General features: G+C 40.8%; 1 protein-coding gene across 3 annotated transcripts in view; it reads right to left on the bottom strand.

Moving 5' to 3' along the window:
- The window catches only part of LOC148891393 (receptor-type tyrosine-protein phosphatase F-like), a 232,682-nt gene extending 214,150 nt beyond the window's left edge, over nt 1–18,532 (bottom strand). For 2 of the 3 annotated variants that reach the window (XM_089009067.1, XM_089009066.1), the window contains exon 1: nt 18,125–18,532. The gene's annotated coding sequence lies outside the window, so the exon portion shown is untranslated. Of the gene's footprint in view, nt 1–11,020; nt 11,125–18,124 lie in introns of all 3 variants that reach the window. The other variant, XM_089009063.1, reaches the window with a different exon arrangement.
- Between the last annotated feature and the right edge of the window lie 6,393 nt (nt 18,533–24,925).

The raw sequence follows: 24,925 nt of genomic DNA, 5'->3' as shown, positions 1-24,925 counted from the left end.
TCAGTTCTTTCAATGCGAGATTTGGGACTGTTTTTTTTCGTGGCTTTTACTTATTTATTAATTACAGTTTAAAAATGCAAACAATACACACAACCCCAAGAAACAATGGATTCATGACCAAATGATCGCAGAATATCATGTTCCCGTAGACCAGGAGTGTCAAACTCATTTTTTTTTTGCCGAAGGCCACATTGGAGTTACAGTTTCTTCTTGAGGGCCGTTATGAATTTGGGGAAACCCTTACCAAACCACATATTACAAAGAGCACACAACACATTTTTGAACAACTAGTTTTCAAATCTGAAGTCAAGAATAATGACTTCTGCGTAGGCTCTCAAGCGTACAGGAGTGGTCCATCGAGGAAAAGGTTTCTTCAGCCGTCATGTGTACTTCTTTGAAAGTGTCGGCCGTTTTGCTCCTCATCCGAAGAACTTCGTCAGCGCAATTAACAGATTTATTAGGCTGATACCACGTAGGCTTGGTCATGCTAAAGAGGTGAAACCAAAGCCAGGGATAGAGTAATAAAGGTAATGAGATTGGCTAATGAAGTGAAACCAGAGCCAGGGAGAATGGTTCTGGTTTCACCCTAATCAGTTAAGGCAATTCACTAGAAGAACACATTGTAAACATAATTTTCTATTGTTAAACGAACCTAACAGATAGAACAATGTAGATAATCAGATTGGCTAATGAGGTGAAACCAGAGCCAGGGATATTATAATAGAGGTAATCAGATTGGCTTCATGAAGTGGTCCACTGCTCCACTAACCTGAGAGCAGGGACGTATCAGATCAGAGGTGTGAATTTTACAAGTTTGATTTGCTTTCGCGGGCCGAATACAATGATTAGGCGGGCCATATAGGCGGGCCATATAGGCGGGCCTTGACTTTGACACCTGTACCCTAGACGATAAATGCACTATAAATTCAATTTATCTCAGTACGAACCCAACTGCCCGATAACCTAACGCGCCGATATTCCATTAACGTCCCAAGCGCGCCCAGGAAGCGTTTCAGCTCCACATTTCTTCTGTCACCTTCAAATTAATATGCAGGTAATGTGTGGCTGCATTCAGGACGGTCATTTATTTTTTGAAGAGAGGCGATATTTAAGACGATACCAGACAAAGGCAACATGAAGCCATTCCATTCTGTGACAGTTCATTTGATGGCCTGCAGCTTTTTGACTTCATGTTGCACAGTGATAAGAATATGACGGTATCAAGCCAGGTCGCCGACATGCAAAGCATTGCAGATTTCAGCTTTTTCGCATTTGCTATGATTAATACCTCTATTCCGAAATGACTGTGGTGTACAACGACAACTATCGCAAATATATTTACATTTTAACTCATTCACCGTCAGACGATGTGCAAAAAAATTAGATTAGATTAATGTTACAGGACTACATAAACATTCAATTCAACGTAAGAAACCTTAGACTCTCTTCTTTCATCAGAAAAAAATAGTTAATTCCTAAATTATATCAGTCTGAAGATATTCTACCTTGAAATGGGGGCAGGTGTACAAAACATACATTGATTTATGTAGCGCTTTAACAACAGCTGAAGCTGTAACAAAGCACTAACATGGACAAAAGGCAAATGCTGCCCCCTCATGGAAGGGAAAAACATTGTCAGAGGCCTGACCAGCACAGGACTTTATCGGCACCCCCCGCAAGTAAAAAAAAAAAAAAACCTGAACAAAATCAGGAATGGCGCTCCACATCATGCTTTTCAATTCCAATGAATTCGGGAATGGCAGTGAATGAGTTAAACCAGAATGTCCAAAGTCCGGCCCGTGTGCCAAATGTGGCCCCTGGTCAATTTTCATCCCACCCGCAGCCTTCGTCATAAAATCAATAATGTCTGACCCGCATGTGGAATTAATCCCTGTGAGCCTAATGAAGGTAAATCTAATCCAATCCTTGATCCACTGCTGAAAAGGATGATTTGATAGTCTCCACTTTCATCTATAACTGTTTCTGCTTTTTCTTTTTCCTTTCGTTAATAACTTTGCTGCTGTGAATTGTGAATTTCTCCACGGCGACCCTAATAAAGGTGAATCTAATCTAATCTAATCTAATCTAATCTAATCTAATCTAATCTAATCTAATCTAATCCTTTGGCTAGGAGCACTGTTACCTGTGTTTGCTAAGTGTTGCCATGTAGAGGCTCAATTAGGAACACCAAATTAGGATATGAGTAATTGACTGAATGAGCCCCCCCCCCAATTTTCCAAAATGGCGACATTCAACAAAATTAGAAAAATTGACTGTGAGGGTCAACGGTTCAAGGATGGGTAGAAATTGGACAATTGCTTCACTGAAATACGTGACAATTATGTGTGCCTCATTTGTAAAGATAAAGAGGCTGTTTTTAAAGAGTTCAATGTGAAGTGATTTATTGAAATCAATTGCTGTTATATGTAAAGAACATCTGCCAAGGTTTACCCTTACATTTTTAACACACCAAATCTGGCCCCCTTTACAAAATGTTTTGAAACACCTGCCTTAAACAGTACTATAGTGCAACCTCACAAAGGTCAAAATAACAGCTGCTCTATACAACCACAGAATGGAGAAAAAGGAGTTCAGAAGATTTAGTGAAATAATAGATCAGTCGTGGAACAACTACATTTGTCCGAATAACCAACCGGTGTTGGTAGTTTCCTGTTCCGATGCCTTAGGGTCAGAGAATTCAGTTGGCCGTGAGAACAGTGACTTCAAAATAAGTGGAACCTCTAATTGGGCCACAGAATGATTCCATTACGCACCTTTATGAGGGTCACTGATCTTCGTTTGTGCCTTTGGAAGGGATTTTAGTGAATCACACATGGGAAACGTCTCACATGGCCGTAAATGATTTCTACGTGGTTTTATTGGAATTACTAAATTGGTGATTGAATTTCGTATGAATCAATCTCCTTTTGGGAAGCTCAAAAGTCCTTTTTTGGGAAGATTAGATCCTGGTGACAGAAGTTAAACATAATAAGCTCTGCTCCCTTATCAAAAGTCACATAAGGCCATCCCCTGAACATTTTGGACGGACAAAACCAGTACCCGACACCACTTATGGAGCTCACGGGATGCATGAAAAAACAAGTTTCAATGAAATATTCCCATAATGGAACAAAAAGTTGGCAATTTTGGTTTGACACAGCCATTTTAGGAATCGGATGTTCAACGGAGAGCACGGGGGACTCCAGAAAGCATCTGAGGAAGGGATACGATCTGAGCTCTCACTGATCCACCCAAACAGAAATACTGTGAGACACATCAGGCCATGCCTAATCCTGAATGTCACAATAAATGTGACAACATAAGGACCACGGGAACAGACAGCATCAAGGACCTTACCCAAAGCACAGTCAAAATAAATCAAGTAAGGGTTCACCTGGTACTGGGCTACTCTTGCGCCTGCTGGATACTTTTGTTTTGGACTTTGGTCACTGATCTCAGTTTCTTATTTATTTAATTATTTAACCTTTATTTTGGAATAGAGGATTGGACAAGGTCTGATGTTTCTCAGTGTTGAAACTTGAGTTTGCTTCCATGCCTTCTGAACTCTGTAGTTAGCGTATTTCCCGGTGTATAAGGCACATCAGAGTATAAGGTGCACCCCCAATCAATGGTGTATTTTCAAACTTTTTCCATATATAACGCGCACCGGAATATAAGGCGCACCTTCAATGAATGAAAAAACTTTACCAAATATAATCCATAAATAGTTTTTGAAATATAAGGTACACCACATTACAAAGTACTAGAGCAGACATGGGCAAACTACGGCCCGCTTTTTCATCCAGTCCGCCGAACTCCAAATTATTGTAAAAACAGTGTCTATAAGTCATGACAAAAAGTTCGCGGACAACAGGGCATACAACTCTGAAAAGTTGCCTGCCCGGCCATAAAGCTGCCTGCCCCATTTTTCACAAATTAAAACACAATAAGATGAGTAAAAAAAAAAAAACATTGTCGCAAAGTATAAAGTTTATTTTTTAAATTAAGGCTGTAGCTACCAGAAACGCTACCTTGCTTAATTTACGGTAAATATCCGTGGCTGTAGCTTTTGCTCCAGTTGTCGTTTGTCGTCATGGTGCACAATACAATGTTTGCGTTGCGTGTTGTCTGCTACAAGACACTAAGCACCTTTCATAACTCTCAAGTACACTTTACAGTCACGGTTCAATGTAAATTTACGTTTTGTAGCATCGCAAATTGTGTTCTCTTCATTTGAATCTTTCTTCTGGGCTGAGGTTCTGTGCATCTATTTTGGAAAATGATATGCAAATGCACGACCTTATAACGCTTGGGAAAGTCCGGAAGAAAGAAGCAGGCTTCTGATTTGCTGCCGTGCCAAGTAAGCAAATTTCAACTGCAGGTAGCCTATGTCTGTGTGCTTAGCAACGATACACGTGTACGGTTTGCGCGTGAAGGCGAGAGCGTCCGTGGCAAGTGTGTAGAGCGCGTGGTCAGGACAATCCATGCATGATTTTGCGGAGTTTAACACAAGTAGATGTTATTGACAATTTTTCACATTTGAAAGAAAGTTAATAAATTGGGTTGTAGTCTTCTTACTGTCCTATGAGGTTTGCACACACTATATTTAATGTTTTAGTATATCCGGCCCAAACACTCCCTTCAAATGCTCCTAGCCCGGCCCCTCTGTCAAATTTTAGAACCCATTGTGGCCCGCGAGTCAAAAAGTTTGCCCACCCCTGTAGTAGAGTATATGCTGAGGTTACACACTACTTCCACAAGGGGAAATTGAGTCAGTGGCTGCTGACAGTAGTTGTTAGACCTATTGGGGCTCAATGTTACGTCACATATAAGGCACACTGGCGTATAAGGCCCAGGGTCATCCTTTGAAGGAAATCAAGGCTTTCGGGTGGGCCTTACACATCGGAAAATACGGTACTTTGTATTTGTTGTTTTTTTTTTTACACTGTCTGTTTTTGCACTTGCTGCTGCTCACATGACATAAAATCTACTGAAAGCTTGACCGCACTTGATTTTTCAGCCCCATGACAGTGATTGCTGATCAATAGATGTACATTTCGGAAGCTCAAGGTCGTCGTTTAAATAGCTGTTTTATTAAACAAGTCAGTGAATGAAGTGAGTAAAAAATGGAAATGTGACATATCACATTGCACGGTTCGTGTATTTAAATACTTAAACCAATGAATAAGATCGTCTGTGGAGGACGTATGAAAAGTAATTATAGCTTGCAGTGACAAATGGATACTTTAGGGCGATGCAATCTCCCTTTTATGGTCCTCTCATTGTCACGCATCTGCTTAATTCAAAGGCCAACGGCTAATTTATCGACTTTGGTTTGACCCACGGTAAACAATCAGACTTGGTTCAGTGAAAATGTTTTCAAATTTAGGTCTGATCACCCGTTCAAAATGTTGCTCAAGGTTTACTGTAGGAATGCGATTGGCTTTGCGTGTATGCTTATGCGTGTTTGCGTGTGTTAAAATGAATGGTGGCGGTGTGGTATGAAGCAATATTTGAAAGACAATTCTGCCAGGTAATGGGGGTACCGTATTTTCTGGTGTATGAGATGCACATAAAAGACATCATTTTCTTGAATGAATGACCCCGTGCCTTCCTGTGCCTTATGTGTGAAGTAATATTGAGCCTAAACAGGTCTTGCAAAACAAAAAATAGAGTCAGCCTCCGACTCTATTTCCCCTTGCAAAAGTAGTGCGTAACCCCGGCCTCTACTGTAGCGCCTTATAATGTATAATGTGGTGTGCCTTATATTTGGAAAACTTTTTTCATTCATTGAAGGTACTGCATATAGTTGGGTGCGCCTTCCCTTCTACAGTGCGAACGCTTTAGCTAACGAACTTTTTGCCTTAAGAACATTAAATTCGCGACAATATAATCTTGGCATACGCACTAGTTTTCGGGAAACACACGGAGCGCCACCGTGGCTGCCGGACTGCTTGTCCACACCCACTTTCTTTGAGTGCACTTAGTGAAGATGTGGTTTGTTATGTAGTGGATAATTTTGCTGTTTTGGGACCGAAAAAGAACCCACCACAGGCTAGTGTTCAGCAAAAGAGGAAAAAAAATAAAATTACGGTCGAGCAGAAGGAGATCATCGAAAAACATGAACGAGGTGTGTGTTTGTGTGACTTAGCGTCACAGTACCAGTATGTTAAGTCGACCAATGCTACGTGTGGCTAAGGGTATTTCTGTGTTGTCCAAGGAACAGTTTCAGGCAATAGAAGAGGTTGAAAAACTTCTGTTGATTTGGATTAACGAAAAGCAGCGCGCAAGGGAGCGTGTGAATGAGGGTATTATCGCTGAGAAAGCACGGCAACTTCCCTCGGATAATATCAAGAGGCAACTACATTAACGACCATCACAAAGGTAAATAAAACGACTTTATTATACAGTACAGTTTATTTCTTTAATTATAATACAACCACACATTTATTATACATAAAATAAGGTATTATTTGTGTAGTTTTAAGGCTTATTTAGTAGAAAAGTGTGTGTTATGGGGACCTGGGAACGGATTATTCTCATTTTTAATGGTTTCTTATGGGAAATAAATGTTTGGCAGACGAACTTTTTGCCTGACACACACTTTCTGGGAACCAATTGAGTTCGTAGACTGAGGTATCACTGTACTACTAAAACATCCAGGTTGTGCGATTGTCGACATGGATGAACTGCTCGTAAACAGGGCAGGGTTGAAATCAACTAGGCTGTCTTTATTGGTGTGATGCATTGCCCGACCATGAGCTGCCGTGCAACATGATGCGATGCTGTCAGCGCTAATGATCTCTGACGGCATTACAGCGCCGTCAGGACACAGTCGGCACTCAAAGCCAAGTCCCCCACACCCCCAGTTGCGTGGAAGCTGTCAACGCCCTTACTCGCCGCCAAATGCCCCCAAATCCTAAAAAAAAAAATATATTCCTTTTCATCTGCTGCATCAGCGAAGGCCGCCATCGACAGACTGCACGGCATGCACTTTTCCGTCATCTGCTTGGCCACTATCAGGCGATCAACAACATGAAATGCCGGTTGCCAAATCAAGTGATAATAAGGCAGCCTGTTGCCAAATGTGATGAGGCGACCGACCTTCAGCTGAGCTGTCAGTCAGCGCGTCCTGACAAATTTCCTTGATACTTCAATCTAATTCTTCACTGTCAGCGCAATTTGCACACTTGACAGAGCACTACAATGTGAGCCTCCCATTATCCGCCTACTTGATATTCTAGCCAGAACTGGAAGTAGTGAGGAGACGGGATGAGGTTTTTGGTGAATGTGTGCGCATATAATTTGCTACTCACAGGGTGGGTTTAAAATATGCTAAAGAAACAAAAATCACAGTTTGTGTTTTCTTTTATTTTTGTTATTTTATTTTTTAACCGTTGTTCTTCCTTCATTTGAAAAGAAGCGTGCCATTCGTAGAATTTAACTCATTCACTGCCATCACCAAATGTATTTTTATTTTTTTTTTCATTGACTTGGAAAGGTGGAGAAGCATTTATGCCATTGTTGGATGGAACACAGCCGACTATCAGCCAATCACAGTGACTCACTTTTCCACTAAGTTCAGAGTGGTTGAATTAGACTGGAATATACATAGAAAACAGTTACAGGAAAACCGCAAGATCGCCTCTTGCGGATGTTTCAGTCGGCTACGCATTACGCGCAAAAAAATTGTAGACAGTATGGTACACTGATCATGTTTCTAACTCAGATTTTACATGACACATATCATTTAACTCATTCATTGCCATTCCCAAATTTATTAGGGAATTGATAAGCATGACGTGGAGTGCCATTGCCGAATCTGTTCAGATTTAGTTTTTTCTTGCATGGGGGTGTGTGTCAACCTTTGGTCAGACCTCTAACAATGTTTTCCTTCCCACGAGGGGGGTCACATTTACCTTTTATACAGCCACCCCCATTTCCAATGCAGATAACTCTAAAACCAAGTAAGCTCGGAATAAACATTTTTTTCTGATGAAAGAAGAGAGTCTAGGGTTTCTAACGCTGCATTGAATGTTTGTGTAGTCCCAAAACTCAATATACTGTGGGTCTTGCTATTTGAGTAAAAATGACAAACCCTGGCACTGGAGTGAACACATTTTTGCACATCGTCTGGCAGTCAATTAGTTAAAATGAAACATGCAAAATTCGAGATTTTTAAATTGGCGGAAAAAAATGGATTCCCATTGCTACAAAAGCACGACATTCAATGAAATTAAAGTAAAAAAAAAATAGTAAAGTGCAACGACAAAAAATGTTTGCTCATCTTGCGGCACTGATATGCACTTTGGGATGATATAGTTTCCAATAAGTCATCTTTGATTTCCTCTGAGAGCAAACAAGCGATAACCAACAACGCCTCATTGATCGCAGCCAATTTGCATGCAGCACAAGTCACGTTCATCAACAATTACTTCCCTGCAATTGAGCCAATATGTAACAATCAATACGGATGGATAATTGATTATCATCCTCGCTTCTAGCAGCAACCAAAGACTAAATCCGGTATTACCGACAAAATCACAAATGTGTGAAAGGATGATCCTATGACGATGCCGCCACAAATACAGCCATGGTTCACGATGGGTGTTTGCGGGGGTCATTTTAAATGTCAGAAAGCCATGAGTGATGAAGGGAAATGCCGGAAAGAAGTGTCTGGAAGCATCGATTTGCTATGCGGTGCGGCAAATGTAGCGTACTGCTAATGAAAATGGAGAATCCGCGGCGGAGCTCGGTGTGACAAACGGCTCATTGCTCATCGCAGACAACGTCTAATTTGCGTCGCTTGTGTGTGTCTGTGGGTGTGGGTGTGCATGTGCGTGTGTCAGATCCGCACTTGCATATTTGATGAAGGCTGAACGTGTGACATTTAAGTTGGGCCTGATAAAGACAGCGGGCTGTTTGACCTTATGTGATATTCAGCATCCATCCAGGTAGTGTCTGTTTATTTGCACGCAAATTTAATCATGCGCTAACATGGAAGGAGCCGCTGCTGGATAAGGGCCAAAACAAAACCAAAGAGGCCAGCATCGGTATGAAAGATGAGCGCGCACGGTTGCTGACTTGGCAATTACTGAAGACAGGAGAATGTTTGGCCTTTAATGAGTCATAAAAAAAAGTCACGGTTAAGCATTACCGTGCATCATCATTATTTCATTCCGTAATCATTTATTTTACACGGCTGGCAGAAAGCAAGGAGCAGGATCTATTTTACTCAAAACCCTTTGCTTTCTAAAAAAAAGGAGAGAAAGTGCATATTATTCTGCGATGAACATAGTGTGTTATGTTTCATCTGAAGCGGTTTCTCAGCAGGACAGCGCCGAATAAAAGCACACTCCCATTTCGAGATTGCAACGAAAACAAGCAATTATGCCACAGTGTCAAAAAACAAGAGGGATCAGTTGAGCTACACAAGCACCCCAACGTATTATTTAAAACGGCATCGTGTAAATGGCCGCATTCGGAGTTGTGCGCCGTTATTAGCTAATGCAAGCGGAGCCAGAGCTTGGGATAGTTTATCAATGTTCATTGAACAACTATTGCCACTTCTCTTCTCTGTGGATCCCCAAATTCAAGGCTTTTTTTTATTTTCAAGGCAGGCTAAAATTTAAAATGGCTGCTTTAAAAAATAAATAAATGAAGAAGCTATAAACACTATTGTAGCTAGCTACAATGCTATATTGAGTCTGCAAATTTCCCCATTGTGGGACGAATAAAGGTTTTCTGATTCTGATTCTGAACATAGCCTGCTTATGGGTCATTGCCTTAATTTTTTAAAAGATTAGCATTTCCACACCACCACAACTCTGTCATCAGTTAAAAAATGACAAAACAATACGTTATTATCCTTTAAGAAGCTACACCGCTAGCCCTTTTGTCTGTAATTGCCAGTTGGTGTGTCATGGCTCCAAGCTTACAAATGTTAGCATTTTCAAGCTACCAAAACAGTGTTATCACCTGAAAAATGACCAAAACAGGCTAATACAGAGTGATTTCAAACTCCATGATTTAAATTTTAATTTACTAAAGTACAGTGGTCAGTCATTACGTCGGTTTTCAAACGTTATGTTTTTTTCTCAGGCTCCTAAAATGCTGCCTTGCTAACGTGTTATTGCATCACTCCCCGCTAATATATCACCGCCTTGGTTTTTAAATATTTACGTGCTTCAGTCTTATCGTCATGAAAAGAAATGGCAAAAATGAAACCAACATTATCCATTTTGGGTGCCCGCCATCTTAGCGGAATTTTCCCAAAAATTATTGCGTCATTGCCAGTTTCAGGTGACCATTCCGTATCCTGACTAATATTTTAAGAAATTGTGGTCTTTAGGAAATATTTCTAGTTTTGGTAAAGCTTCCAGTTTAAGATAAGGTCCCCATGATGTCATTGGCTACCATTTTTGCGTTTTTGAAGTCACCAAAAAGGCCTTTTTAATTAAGTTGTCACTAATTAAAAAGAAGGGCAAAATGTTGACGATGATCTTGGCTCGAGCTATGCTGCTCCATCAAAGCCTGCTCGCATGCTGTTTCCTCCGTTGCTTATTTATAATTTAGGGAATGAAAGCCGAAGAAGAAAAAAAAAGAGCAGCGAGTTCAGGGAAGCCTTGTTTGGCACGAGGTTAATTCCTCACATATTACCGCCGAAATGACTCATCCGTTTCCTAATCTGCTATGACATATGGATCATCAACACATTAATTCATAAATGATTGGATTTTGCAGGTGATTTGTTAGAGTCGGCCACAAACTTGATTACACGTGGAACAAACGTCCAAGTTTTCACGGATTCATCATCGGGTAGAAAGTGCGTTGGTTAAAAGTCAGTGTCGGAAAGAAAACAAATCTTTCCAACGGCACTTGAAAATATCCAGGTTTTTTTTTCCCCTCAAGCCGCTTCTTCCATATGCCTAATAGCCACCTCGCAGATGGACAACTCTTCTTTAATGAGAAACAGGCAGAATTGATTAACACTTAACCTCTCAATGTCATCCATGCTCACCTCCTCACTCAGCAGAAACAACACGCGGTCTGGAGTCAAACGTGTCTCTCTTGCAAGACACTTTGTGGTCTGTTTCCACTTTCTACCTCCTTTGCAGGTGTGCCCTATAAAAATAAAAAAATAACAAAAAACTGCTTTAAATGGTTGACAATGCCACCGGTGGAGTTTAAGTGGGAGAGCTGGTTTCAATCAGCAGTCAAATTGCTTCAATATCACCCTCGACAAGAGTGGTAAATCACTCGACACCATACTGCCGACATTAAGGAGTGAGTATTCTGAGAACCCCACCAGCGCATGACTCGTATGGAAAAAAAATGAAAATAGGAATGTTTTATAAAGTAAGCTACAAAGACCATCATCACAAGCCACGGAGCAAGTGAACTCAACTACAACAGGTGTGTTATTCTTGATCATCGTATTTTCCGGTGTATAAGGCGCACCCAAAAGCCTTCATTTACTTCCAAAAATGACCTTGCACATTATACGCAAGTGTGTCTTATACACAAAGTCATATTGAGCCACAACAGGTCTCTCAACTCCTGTCAGCAGCTACCATTTCCCCCTGTAGAAGAAGTACAGTCATCCCTCATTTTTCGCTGTTAATGGGAACCAGGACCACCCGCGATATATGAAAATCCGCAAAGTACAGTTACATAATGATAATCAACATAATAAGACAGAAGGGGGTGCTGGGCGATGCTGAGACGATGCATAGCCGAGCCATGTGGCTGCAAACCATGAGATATTGTGCTGTCATTGGGTGACGTCAGCGCTGGCAACCAATGAAGCTACAGCCATGGACAAAACCTAGACTCTTTCGGGGTATTTTTTTTTAAATTCTGAAAAAAAATTTTCACGAACAAAAAATCCGCGATGCACCGAAACCTAGATAAGTGAACAGCAAAGTAGCGATGGATTACATAGTGCATAACCCCAGCCTCTACTGTAGTGCCATATAACGCCTTATATTTGGAAAACTTTTATATACAGTAAAGTCTCGTTATATCGATATCGGTTATATCGATAGTACCGCTTATTACGATACTATTTCTATGAACGCAAGGAGAAAATTACATGCGCGCAGGGTCGGATATTTTTTCGGACTCCCGAGAATATCGATATAACGAGACTTTACTGTATTTCTATATTACATTTGGAAAGTTTTTTTCATTCATTGAAGGTGCGCCTTATAGTCCGGTGCGCCTTATATATGGAAAACAAATTTTAAATACAGCATTCATTGGGAGTGCTACTTGTACTCAGGTGCACCTTATACACCAGAAAATAGGGTCATTCTGCTGCAACCAGTTCGTCACCTTAAAAAATGGCCTTGGGTTCCCCATCTATTTGGGATCCCGCCTATTTGGAAAGTTTTTTTCATTCATTGAAGGTGCGTCTTATAGTACGGTGTGCCTTTTATATGGGGAAAAAATGAAAATACACCATTCATTGGGGGTGCGCCTTGTACTCCAGTGCGCCTTATATATGGGAAAAAATGAAAATAAACTATTCATTAAAGGTGCGCCGTATAGTCTGGTGCGCCTTATATATGGGGGAAAAATAAAATACACCATTCATTTTGGGTGTGCCTTGTACTTCGGCGTCCTATACACCGGAAAATACGTTAATTCTGCTGCAACCTGTTCGTCAGGTTAAAAAGAAGCCTTGGGTTCTCCGGTCCCAACGCCCAGAAGGCAAGCCATCAAATCCCCTATAATACCCCCAAGATCCCCGATCCCGTATATTTGGAAAGTTTGTTTCATTAATTGATGGTGTGCCTTATAGTCCGGTGTGCCTTATATATGGGGAAAAATTTAAAATCAACCATTCATTGAAGGTGCGCCTTATAGTCCGGTGCGTCTTAGATATGGGGGGGAAAAGGAAAAGACACCATTCATTTGGGGTGCGCCTTGTACGCCGGTGGCCTTATACACCGGAAAATAGGGTAATTCTGCTCCAAAAAAGTTTGTCAGGTTAATAAGAGGGCTTTGGTTCCCCGTCCCAACGCCCAGAAGGCAAGCCAGAAAATCCCCTATAAAACCCCCCAAGATCCCCGATCCCGCCCACCACAAACCAACACACTGGAGGCAAAACCTCTCATTAAAAGAGATCTGCGGGTCTTAAAATGACCCAAGAATGTACCAGTCGGGACCAACAGGGGAGCAGGTCATGCCTGGTGGCGAGTCATCGCGTGGCATGCCGGGTAGATGCACTTCATAAATAGCATCAACTCGCTTCCACGCGACTCAACCCCACCCCGGTCTGAAGTCGCCGGATGAGGAGGCCGAGACAGATGCTCTAGCGGGAGGCCTGGGCCAAGCCTTCGAGGAAATACCCTTCACAATCAGCTCACAAGCGGCACGCGTATATTCAGGTCAGTGAGCAACAGATGGGTTTGCGATGCAACAAGTTCAACATCTTTCACTCGGCTGGAGACAAAAGGTTTAGGTTGTCTTCATGTTTGACTCATTTGAGAACCAAACTCGGGAACACGCTCAGCTAAATAATTGACAAGTAAACTTGGGAACACATTCATTTAAATAATTGAGAACCAAACTAGGGAAAACTGCACACTAACGTAATTCAAATATGGAAGAGTTAGCCTGAGACAAAACTGCAATTCTGCAAAATATGAAAAAAAAAAAAAATGTTACAATGTATGATCAAATGTACATTTCTGAATAAAAGCACGAGAGTTGTGAAAAAAGAAATGTCAAATTAGGATTGAATGCCATATACGGGATAAAAGACAGTTGTGAAAATTCACCTGTTCCCCTTTAACTCATTCACTGCCAGAAGATTTGCAAAAATGTATCACTCCAGTGCCAGGGTTTTTGTCATTTTCACGAAAATTGCAGGACCCACTGAATAATGAGATTTAGGACTACATAAACATTCAGTTAAGTGTATGAAACCTTAGACTCTTCTTTCATGAGAAAAAAAGTGTTAATTCCTAAGTTATATGGGTCTGGAGTTATGTGAGCTTGAAATGGGGGTAGCTGTACAAAATACAATACATAACTATTATTTGCTTGCTTTAACAACAGCTCAAGCTGGAGCAAAATGCTAACATGGACAAAAGGCAAATGCCTTGTGGAAGGGAAACAACATTGCCAGAGGTCTGACCAGCGCTTCTTCGGCACCCTCCGCAAAAAAAAAACAAAAAACAAAAAACAAAAGCTGAACAAATTTTATTTTATTTTATTATGTTATGCTTAGAATATCTTGTTTTCTATCCTTTCACTCCCACCCCTACCCCATCCCTCTTCAATTGCTGCTGTGGACTGCAAATTTCCCCATTGCGGGACGAATAAAGGTATTCTGATTCTGATTCTGATTCTGAATGGCGGTCAACGCCACATTTTTCAATTCGCGAATGAATTCGGGAATGGCAACGAATGACTTAAATAACAACCGTACATATTTCAAAATAAACAATACAATGTGTTGAACTGCAGTTAAATACAAATGAAAGACCTATTATGCAGTGGTTAAACAAATGTATTTAATCAAACGTAAATTTCTGCCTAAAAGAGCAAGAGAGCTATAAAAAAGGAATGTCAAATTAGAATTGAATGCCCTATCTGGAATAAAATTCACCTGTTCCCCTTTCACTCATTCACAAATTTATTCGGGAATTGAAAATATGACGTTGAGCGTCATTCCCGAATTTGTTCAGGTTTTGTTTTGTCTTTTTTGGGCGCCGATAAAGCACTGGCCATGGCCTCTGTCCATGTATTTTTCCTTCCACATTTTCTTTTTTCTCCATTTTATCGCTTTGTTCCAGCTTCAGCTGTTGTAAAAGCACTATTACAAACCAATATGTATGTACTGCATTGTATTTTGGACAGCCGCACTCATTGCAAGTTCATATAACTGCAGACACATAATTTAGAAATCAACTCTTTTTATGTGATGCAAGAAGAGAGTCTATGGTTTCTTACGCTGCATTGAATGTTCATGTAGTCCTAAAACTCAAAATTCTATGGGTCCTGGAATTCGAGTGACAATGACAAAAACCCTGGCGCCGCAGTGGACACATTTTTGCAAATCGTCTGGCAGTGAATAAGTTAAAAACAACAGCCGCTCACAAATTCAGCAAGTGTCTCGCCGCTTGCTATGCAAACAATTTAACGTCCTGATTCCTCGACAGCGACTCTCAATCTTGAGCCTCAACGCCTACTTTTAGCCATTACCAACTACAAGCAGCCCACGGACAGTTTGCATAAACACAGCATCATCCTACACTAAGAAAAAGCAAAACGATGAAGGAGGAGGTCCAATCAAATCACATTTTTGGCGCACAATACACTGGAGGATTACATTGTGAAATATCTGACCACGGTAAAACAACACCCAAACAACGGCAGCTGTCTGCGCAATATTTGACAGTAAACTGAGGCCTCGTATGGCCCTTGTAATGTAGTCAGCGGAACAGAGCGGTGAGACAGCTTGAGAACAAAGTGTCATGAATCTAAACGACAATGCACCATTCGGCGTTTGGTCTATTTGGACCTCAAGGTGAAGCAGGGCACACGGAGTACAACTGTTCTTCAAATCCAACATCCTGTCGTGTGTTTGAAATTGGTGTCAAAACAAAAGTCGCTGTATCAGGCTGTCGGTGAGCGCTGAAAGCTAATGTTTAAAACAATGCTAACAGACAACATGATGAGCGCATCCTCATTTTGTGCTGCATGCTAATGGTGATGTAAAGCTAATCATGGGGCTTTTCTTTGCCCTTTCTTGGATTGTCGCCAAAGTGAACGTGGTTTCACCCCTGCGATTTAGACACACGTTTCTCTGAAAAAATTTGAGATTTTTACCACCCAGCTTTGTCCGACGTCATCACAACAAAGTACCTCACCTGCCGACCCAAACTCTACTAGACTCAGCTATCATTCTAATGTGTGTACAACACGCGCTAATGCTAACGTGGTCTCCTATGACAGAGGTCCCCAACCCCCGGGCCGCGGACCGGTACCGGTCCGTGGGCCATTTGGTACCGGGCCGCGCAGAAAGAAGAAATAATTTCCATAAAATGAAAAATTACAAGATTACATCCGTCAATGACTTACTCTCATGTCAAAACGCGTGTCTAGGTCACGTGATACATACCGCTAAAATTAGCTCACCGTAAGCTAGCAAAGTGAGTAAAAACAAACTCATCTTATTTTGTTGTATTTATCCGCCAGTCCGTGAAAATATTGTCTGACATTAAACCGTGGCGCAAAAAAGGTTGGGGACACTGAATGTGTCCCCAACACTGAAAAAAGAAAAGCACCATCGGATAACCCTTTTTCGACATTTGATTAATCATTGCGTAAAAGGGATTTCAATTGTATGTAACTGCAGTTCAACACATTTTATTGTTTATTTTGAATGATGTACAGTTTTTATTTAAGTCATTCGCTTCCATTCCAGAATTTATTCGTGAATTGATAAGCACGACATGGAGCGCCATTCTGAAATGTGTTCTTGTTTTGTTTTTTTTTCTTGCGGGGGTGCTGATGAAGCGCTGGTCAGACCTCTGGCAATGTTTTTTCCTTTCCACGATGAGGGCAGTATTTGTCTTTTGTCCATGTTCGCGCTTTGTTATACATAAATCAATATGTATGTATTGTATTTTGTACAGCCGCCCCCATTTCAAGCTCAACTAACTCCAGATAATATAATTTAGGAATTAACTTTTTTTTCTGATGAAAGAAGATAATTAAAGGTTTATAACGCTATATTGAATATTTATGTAGTCCTAAAACTCAATATTCTGTGGTTCCTGCAATTTGAGTGAAAATGACAAAAACCCTGGCACTGCAGTGGACATATTTTTGCACATTGTCTGAGAGTGAATGAGCTAATATAATTATCAAGCAACTGTGGTGCTATGTCTCAAATCCATATTTGGAAATGACTGTAGATATCGAATTAATCGGATTACTTTTCCTCCTGACGCTACCGTGATGCATATTCAAATTGGGGCCGTCAAGCTAAGAAGTCACAATTCTGTCTCTTGAGTTGAATGGAAAAAAAACAGCTACACGCCAAGATTATGCTAAAAATCCCAACCGATGCATAGACGTTTGGTCACCCTCTTGAAATGGGGGTGAATTCTCACAGCCCAGCTTTCGCAATCCCACACATGCAGCCGGGGCCTTTACCCCCCACCCCTTTTAGACGCATCTGATGTAATTTCGAGAAACTATAAAGCGACGCTCCCTCTTCTATTGATGTCAGCATTGTGTTGGGGACCATCCGAATTTCGGCCATGGGGATAATTAGGCATGCAGTCTGCAAGATTGCCATGCTGGACACCGCGCGCATCCCTCTAAAACCTTCCCGAGTGCATCGGAAAAACACCCCCATTTCTCTTCATCCTCCTCCTATTCTTTTCCCAGATTGGATTCAGCCTTGAGGAGCGCTGCAGGCTATCACCACTGAACGTCTATTAATGCATCAGCACAATTAAAACAAAACAAGAAAGGATTGTCATGGTAATTGACAGCTGTCCTCAAATTCCGAAAGCTTTTTTTCTTTTTCAGTGTGACGTCAGGATGCAGGGACACACACTCACGAACACGCACACGCTGCACACAAAGATGACACTTTGGACAACATTGGCGACACTGCACAAAACGAAGACACTTTTGACAACATTGGCGAAACCTTCCGTTAACAACCCGCCAGTGCAGCCTTTTCGTTCATTTATGAATGTATTTAAACCCGAGCAGGCTACGTCAATTACAAACCGTTGCTTATTAATTAAAATAATTTAAAGAAATATTCCGTAATTTCCTCCATCTTTGTTTCATGGCAGAGTTGTCGAAACTAACGAATAAGCCACGATTTTATCGCACTTTTGACACGAAGTGATTTGGAAGTGAGCAAAATTAGCCCGACTACAGGAACGCTATTAGCCTGCGCTACTGCTGCTTCGGTCGATCGGTCAACACCGGTGTTGACCTTCGCTAAATTTTCCAACCACCCAAAAAAACCCTCGCTGCTCCAATACTGCTGCTTGATATCCCACAAACAAAGCCCGAAACCCACACAGCAACACCCGCCAGCACAAGTTAAGTTGAAGGAGCAAAGTGGTTACGGAGGACTTACGGAGTCTCCCTTGTCGCCGTCGCCGCCGTTGGCATGCCTTTTCCCCCCAACACCACCACCACCACCTTTACCGTTCCGCGTCTTCCACTTCGGAGACAGCCGGGGAAAATCCACGTCACGGAAATCAATTTGGAAAGAGTAAAACAAGTCCAAGTGGGTTGCGATCAAAAGAGAACACGGGAGAAGTGGAAAAGACGAAACGCAAGGTCCGATCCCGACCTGGTACAGGAGACAAGTGAGCGGATCTATTCGGTGCCCTTGTGCGCATGGGCACAACAAAAAATCTCCCTTTCAAAAAACAACACAAAAGTGTCCTTATGGAGATACAAAACACACACACTCGCCTGCGCTAATGACGTCGTCACGGTGAGGCGAAGGAGCGAATCCAATGCATCTCTTAGCGCCCCCCAAGTCGGTCACGTTTCCTCCTCCGGAGGAGAGACGACTCGCTTCGGTCAGTCGACCGGCGCGGACTTCGGCTCCACTCGGAAATATTCGTCCGCACTCGTGAAATCCTCGAAAAATAAACGCAGCCCACCGCTGTTCACGTTGTGCTTCATCGACACAATAATAATTCATTGTTTAATTGAATTTTCCATAACACGAAATGAATGAAAACATAAAAACGCGCATTCTATATGCTTGTTCTGAATCAGAATCAGAAAACCTTTATTCGTCCCACAATGGGGAAATTTGCTAAACGAAATAAAATAAATAACCTTGGTCAGGATGAAGCAGATCAGAAAAATGGATGGATGAATCAAACAGTGTCGACACATATTGTCTGTCCAATTTCAAATAGTTTCATTGTGTATATGTTCAACTCATTGAATTTATGAAAATGCCTTGGATAATACTCAACATTTTTTATGGTTAAACATGCAATGGGTCAAATTATATTAGGTTAACTCATTCACTGTCAGATGTGCAAAAATGTGTCCAGTCCAGTGCCAGGGTTTTTTGTCATTGCCACTTGAATTCCTGGACCCACAGATTATTGAGTTTTAGCATTAAAATAAACATTCAATTCATTTTAAAGGACAACCAACATCACTTTTTTGTTTCCTAACTGACATCAGAAAAACGTTTTATAGCATCTAAAATACCAAAATGATGATATTTTTATTCAAATGCAAAACACCAATAAAAATGACTTAAAGTGTCCAAAATCTGCAAAAAAAAATAACCCGGAACTGGCCAGTTTCAGAAGGTCCCGCCCCCTTGTTCGTCATGTCACCCCGTGCATTGACGTGATGGAAGGACTGCTACAATGTGTCCTTTTTTTCGGTCAGGGGCGTTCCTTCAGTGACGTGTGGTGAGGACTCGTCACCAACTCAAAAACAAGACTTCCTCAATATTCAACGCGAGTCTTAAAACGTAAAATATAGCTATATGCGGTGGAATCTTTGTAAAATACGCTCAGTAGAAGTCATTTGAAGCCATTTTACAAATTATGGACACAACTTGACCGGAGACGTCGGTTGTCCTTTAAGAAACCTTTGACTCTCTTCTTTTATCAAAAAAAAAGAGTTAATAACTAAATTATATGGATTTTGAGTTATATGAATCACACCCCGCACCCCATCCCCTTTCAAATTGCTGCTGTGGACTGCAAATTTCCCCATTGTGACGATGAATAAAGGTTTTCTGATTCTGATATGAGCTTGAAATGAGGTCGGCTGTCCAAAATACAATGCAATACATACATAGTGGTTTATATAGTACTTTAACAACAGCTGAAGCTGGTCAAAGCGCTAACATGGAAAAAAGGGAAATACTGTCTCCTTGTGGAAAGGACAAAAACATTGCCAGAGGCCATGACCAGTGCTTCCTCGGCACCCAAACAGAAAAAAACAAAACCAGAACAAATTCGGGAATGGCGCTCTACGTCATATTCCGAGATGAATTCCCAGATAAATTCGTAAATGGCAGCGAATGACTTAAATAAAAACTGTACATCTTTCAAAATAAACAAGAAAATAGTGAATGAGTTAAAGGCTTTCTTAATAACCAATAAACATTTCTGACAAAAAAAAGACAATGTAATTGAAGCATTCAAATTAAATTATAACATTGAAGAAAAGGGTGCTGTGGAGTGGATTTAATTTAAGATGAATTGAAAAACTGACCAAAACTGTCCATTACACCACTTGCCCTCAAATAGAATGCCCTTCGCCAAACCAAGCATCTTTCTCCCACTAAAATCCCATTCGTCATCCTTGTCCTCCCCGTGTGAAGGCTCAGGGCAAGGTGGTAATTCATAATTTATATGAGCAAGCGAGCCAAAATTTTCCTGCCTCTTTCGCTGAAAATTGTTTTTTAAAACAGATGGCAGCGGGGGTGTGGGAGGCCCACTTTTTACTTGCACATCTCAGGCTACAGCTTGAAGGCAGTGATGTCCCGGTACTTGCACCCTTTTGTTGTTGCTATTTAATCCGTTTTTTGACCACTTGTCACCAACACTATACAGTGATACCTCAGTTTACGAACTTAATTGGTTCCCAGAAAGTGTGTGTAAGGTGAAAAGTGCGTCTTCCAAACATTAATTTCCCATAGGAAACCATTAAAAATGAGAATAATCCATTTCCAGGTCCCCATAACACTTAATTTTCTACTAAATAAGCCTTAAAACTACACACAACATGTATTCTATGTATAATAAATCTGCTTTTGTATTGTAATCAAAGAAATAAACTGCACTGTATAATAAAGTTTTATTTACCTTTGTGATGGTTGTTGATGTCTTTGCCTTTTGATGATATGTGAGTGAAATTGCTGTGCATTCTCGACGATAATACCCTCACTCACACTGTCCCCTGCTTGTTCTTTTCCGTTAATCCAAATCAACAGATGTTTTTCAACCTCTTCTATTCTCTGAGACCGTTGCTTAGACAACACAGAAACACCCTTCGCCACAAGTAGCAATGGTTGACTTAGCGTACTGGGACACTAAGTCACACAAATGCACACCTCATTCATGTTTCTCGATATATCTTCTTCTTGACTGTAATGTTGTTTTGTGTCCTCTTCGGCTGAACACTAGCCTGTGGTGGGGTCTTTTCCGGTCCCATAATAGCAAATGTATCCTTGATAACAAACCACGTATGCCGAGTATGCACTCAGAGAAAGGGAGTGTGGAAAAGTAGTCCGGCAGCCACTGTGGCGCTATTCGGCGGTGTGGTTTGGTGTTGTTCCGCCAAAAACTACTCTACCAGACACTGTGGGGCTACGTGTGTTTCCCGAAAATTAGTTCGTATGCCAAGATTATATTCTCGCAACTTTAATGTTAAAAAGGCGAAAAGGTTTTTAGCTAAAACGTTCGTAAGCCGAGGTATCACTGTATTTGCAATTAAACATGAAAACAAACATCAAATAGTGTTGTGCACGCTGAAAATTGAAACTCTGTATAAAATGGCCGTAACCTCCAAGGGATAAACACTATTGCATTGTGATGTCTCTTCATTGAAATAAGGAAAAAAAACCTCAGCACCTGTCCAAATTCATTTTGGACCTAATTGTCCATGCATACTTTCAAATGAGCCTCATCTATATCGCGGTAATGTTGAACCTCACAGTCACTAAAAGCGACTTTATCTGCTCTTAAGTGCCCACATGATAACCTCGGTCAGAACATAGCGTTCCTTTCAGACAATTAAGAGCGATATTACATCAAGAAAGCGAAGCCATTATGCGGCGTAGGTGCCAAAAAGAAAAAAAAGTGCAGGTGGAAAGTGTTTGGTCTTTGTGATTGACAACACCAGCTCTCAACTGTCGACATCACAGTTCCAATGACCATTAAAAGAAGTAAAAAGCATTTTTTTCCTGTTGTCCCTGACGTCTTGCACTCCATTTCGCACAATTCTCATTTAACTGCGCCGAGGTCCAAGCTACCAAAGCGGATTCCAAGTATAACACCCCGGGAATGAACGTTGAATCCTTTTTATTGGTTGCCCCCCTTGCGTTATTAATTTTTTATTGATCTCTGTGGGGAAATAAGAGAAGGTGAAATGAATGTAAAGAGATTCATTTCAGTCCCAGAGTTGCTCTGGCTTGACAAGTGACGGCTGGAAAGTTAATTTATCAGGGTTGCTTTTCAGTGCCTCTTTGCATGAGATGTCACACAAGAAAAGCAATATAGAATTTCGTCTTCTTTTACGTAATGGCTTTAAAGTATATTGGTGTACTTATATGAGCGAAAAGGGCACACGATAGCAGTCATCAAATTCGATTTTTTTGTACTTTGACAATAACACGATGGAAAATCCAAATGGGGGAAATGATTGGACGTTAGCACAGGCCCCTGATATAATCACATGCTTTTTTGACAGGGAAACCAAATTATTGACTCGATTGAAATCCTGCCAGTCCACAATTACCGATTTCGAGCTGGGTTTCCATACTTGTAATGATGAGCGACACGTTCGGCGTAATGAGACTGGTGTCCCGCTGCATTTTTTGTTTTGTTTTTTGCAAATACAATTTCAGTCAGGCAGCCTAATTGCTTTTGATCACTCCTGGAAAGGTAGAATCATGTTCCCAAATTCGTAATCACTCGGCATTTAAAACACAAGACTGTTACCGCGTGGAACACTAGCAAATTTGTCCCCCCCATCTGCAATTCCACGGTGGAAAAAAAAAAGATGAAAAAAAAACATCTGCAAGTACAACAAACATAATAATAATAATAATAATAATAATAATAATAATGATGATAATGATAATGATACATAAGCACCTTTCAAAACTCTCACTTTACTTTCACAGGATAAGTTTTAATAATAATAATAATACATATTTATTTTTATTTCAAGTGCCTTTCAAAGCTCTCAAGGACACTTCACAGTCACAGACAAGCATAGATACAATAATAAATAAAATACAATTATAAATAGACTACAATAATTACAATACAATTAAAAATAGAAACTTACCGTGGGTAAGGAGCGGCGGCCACACACGCCAGCGTTCACTCAACCCGGGAGTAACTCAACCCGGAAGTAACTCAAATAGAAAGTCTTCTGGCGGCTTTTGGGTGCAACACGAGGTCCCCAGACCAAACAAGTACAGCAAAATACATTGACGTGATGGAAGGACCGCTACAATGCGTCTTTCTTTCGGTCAGGGGCGTTCCTTTCGTGACGTCACGTACGGACTCGTCACCAACTCAAAAACAAGACTTCCTGAATATTCAGCGCGAGTCTTAAAACGTAAAATATAGCTATATGCGGTGGAATATTATTAAAATACGCTCAGTAGAAGTCATTTGAAGCCATTTTAGAAATTATGGACACAACTTGTCCGGAGACGTCGGTTGTCCTTTAAGGACCGTTCTGGTGATCGCGGGAGCTTTAAGGACATTGCGCACCATTTTTTCAGTGACTGCAGGAGAATATCAAAATTCATCGGGTGTGTTTTGAAGGCCAGAGGCAATCTTATTCGACTGGTGAATGAGTTCAATTTTGGATTGCTTGGGCGTGAGCTCATTTTTTTTACTCGAGTGTGTATCGTGGTGAACATTTCACTCCTTTAAGAATCCCGAAAACTAACACACACAATTTGATGGGGATATTTTGGAATGACACAATGTATGAAAAGATCGCGGGTACACATGCCCAAAATTTTAATTTGATTTTACAGTAATTGCATGTGAATTTCATATCTTGCAGACTTTTACCAGAGAATTCTCTCAACACAGCGACAAAAGAAGCAAGAAATATAGTTGTTGCAACACTCAGAAGTCTTTTTTTTTAATGGCTTCGTCCTGTAACGTGAATTGAAGCCTGTTAAGTTAATCATTTTGGAAATTCATTCGCCATGAAAAAGGGCGAGTGAGGGACCACATGGCTGCCCGAAGTTCCAATGGCCTTTTGTTCTTGGATCCTGAACACATTCTGCAGTCAAATATATTTCCGATTAAGATCCTCCATTGTAACGTTCAAGGCTCGGTGCGCTTGTTGTGATTAATACATCTAATAGCAAAAAAATTGCCAGACTCAAGCGGAGCTTTAATCAAGAAAAATTTAACGCACGATTCAATGAGGCAGGAAAAAAGGCATTTAATCGAAGTTAATGACCAGAACACACAGAGCACTTTGTATCATTAAAACGACACGCAGCCAACGACGGTAACTATTGCGCTTATACCTTTCGCCAGTGCTTGGACGCTTTGAACGGATTATGCTAATGTTGTCGCAGTTGTGTATCGCTGGCAGGAAAATGCAAGTGTACATTTCTATGAAATTGTTGTGGCACAGATGAAAGAATTGAATTAGGCCAGCAGCATCCATCTCACTCGTCTGGATTTTATACAGCGACCATCACATAAATAAATAAATAAATAAATAAATAAATAAACATTTCTGTCAGCATTAGACGAATTCCTCGGTGACACTAAGCTAGAGATGCACTGGAAAGTTTTGCGCGAGCTTCAGAACAGTTGTCGGCGGTCTCCGTGGTAATCAGTTTATTTTCAGGCAAGAGTGTGTTCTCTACTTAGGCGTCATTTGAAAACAGAGATCCTTGTCATCCGTGAACTTAATGAGTCATTTATACTCGATACCATACGTCTAAAAATGTGGTTGAGTGCATAGTTCCACCCCTTTTTTCCATCTGATGTGTCAGGTTTGAAAATTAATTCCCATTTTAAGGATTGTTGAGAAAAAAAAGGATATGCTCTGTCTTAATAAAGAAGCCTTTTGAGCCATTTTTATCGATTAAAATAAAATTAGAGGCAACAGAATGTACAAAATGCTTTTGAGGAATTTCAGGGACATTGCTGTGATAAACAACTATCAGAGTATT

The sequence above is a fragment of the Hippocampus bargibanti genome, linkage group LG11 (assembly GCF_051943395.1).
Source record: "Hippocampus bargibanti isolate YZ-2025 linkage group LG11, ASM5194339v1, whole genome shotgun sequence".
NCBI lineage: Eukaryota > Metazoa > Chordata > Actinopteri > Syngnathiformes > Syngnathidae > Hippocampus > Hippocampus bargibanti.
This window is presented reverse-complemented; position numbering and strand designations above follow the sequence as displayed.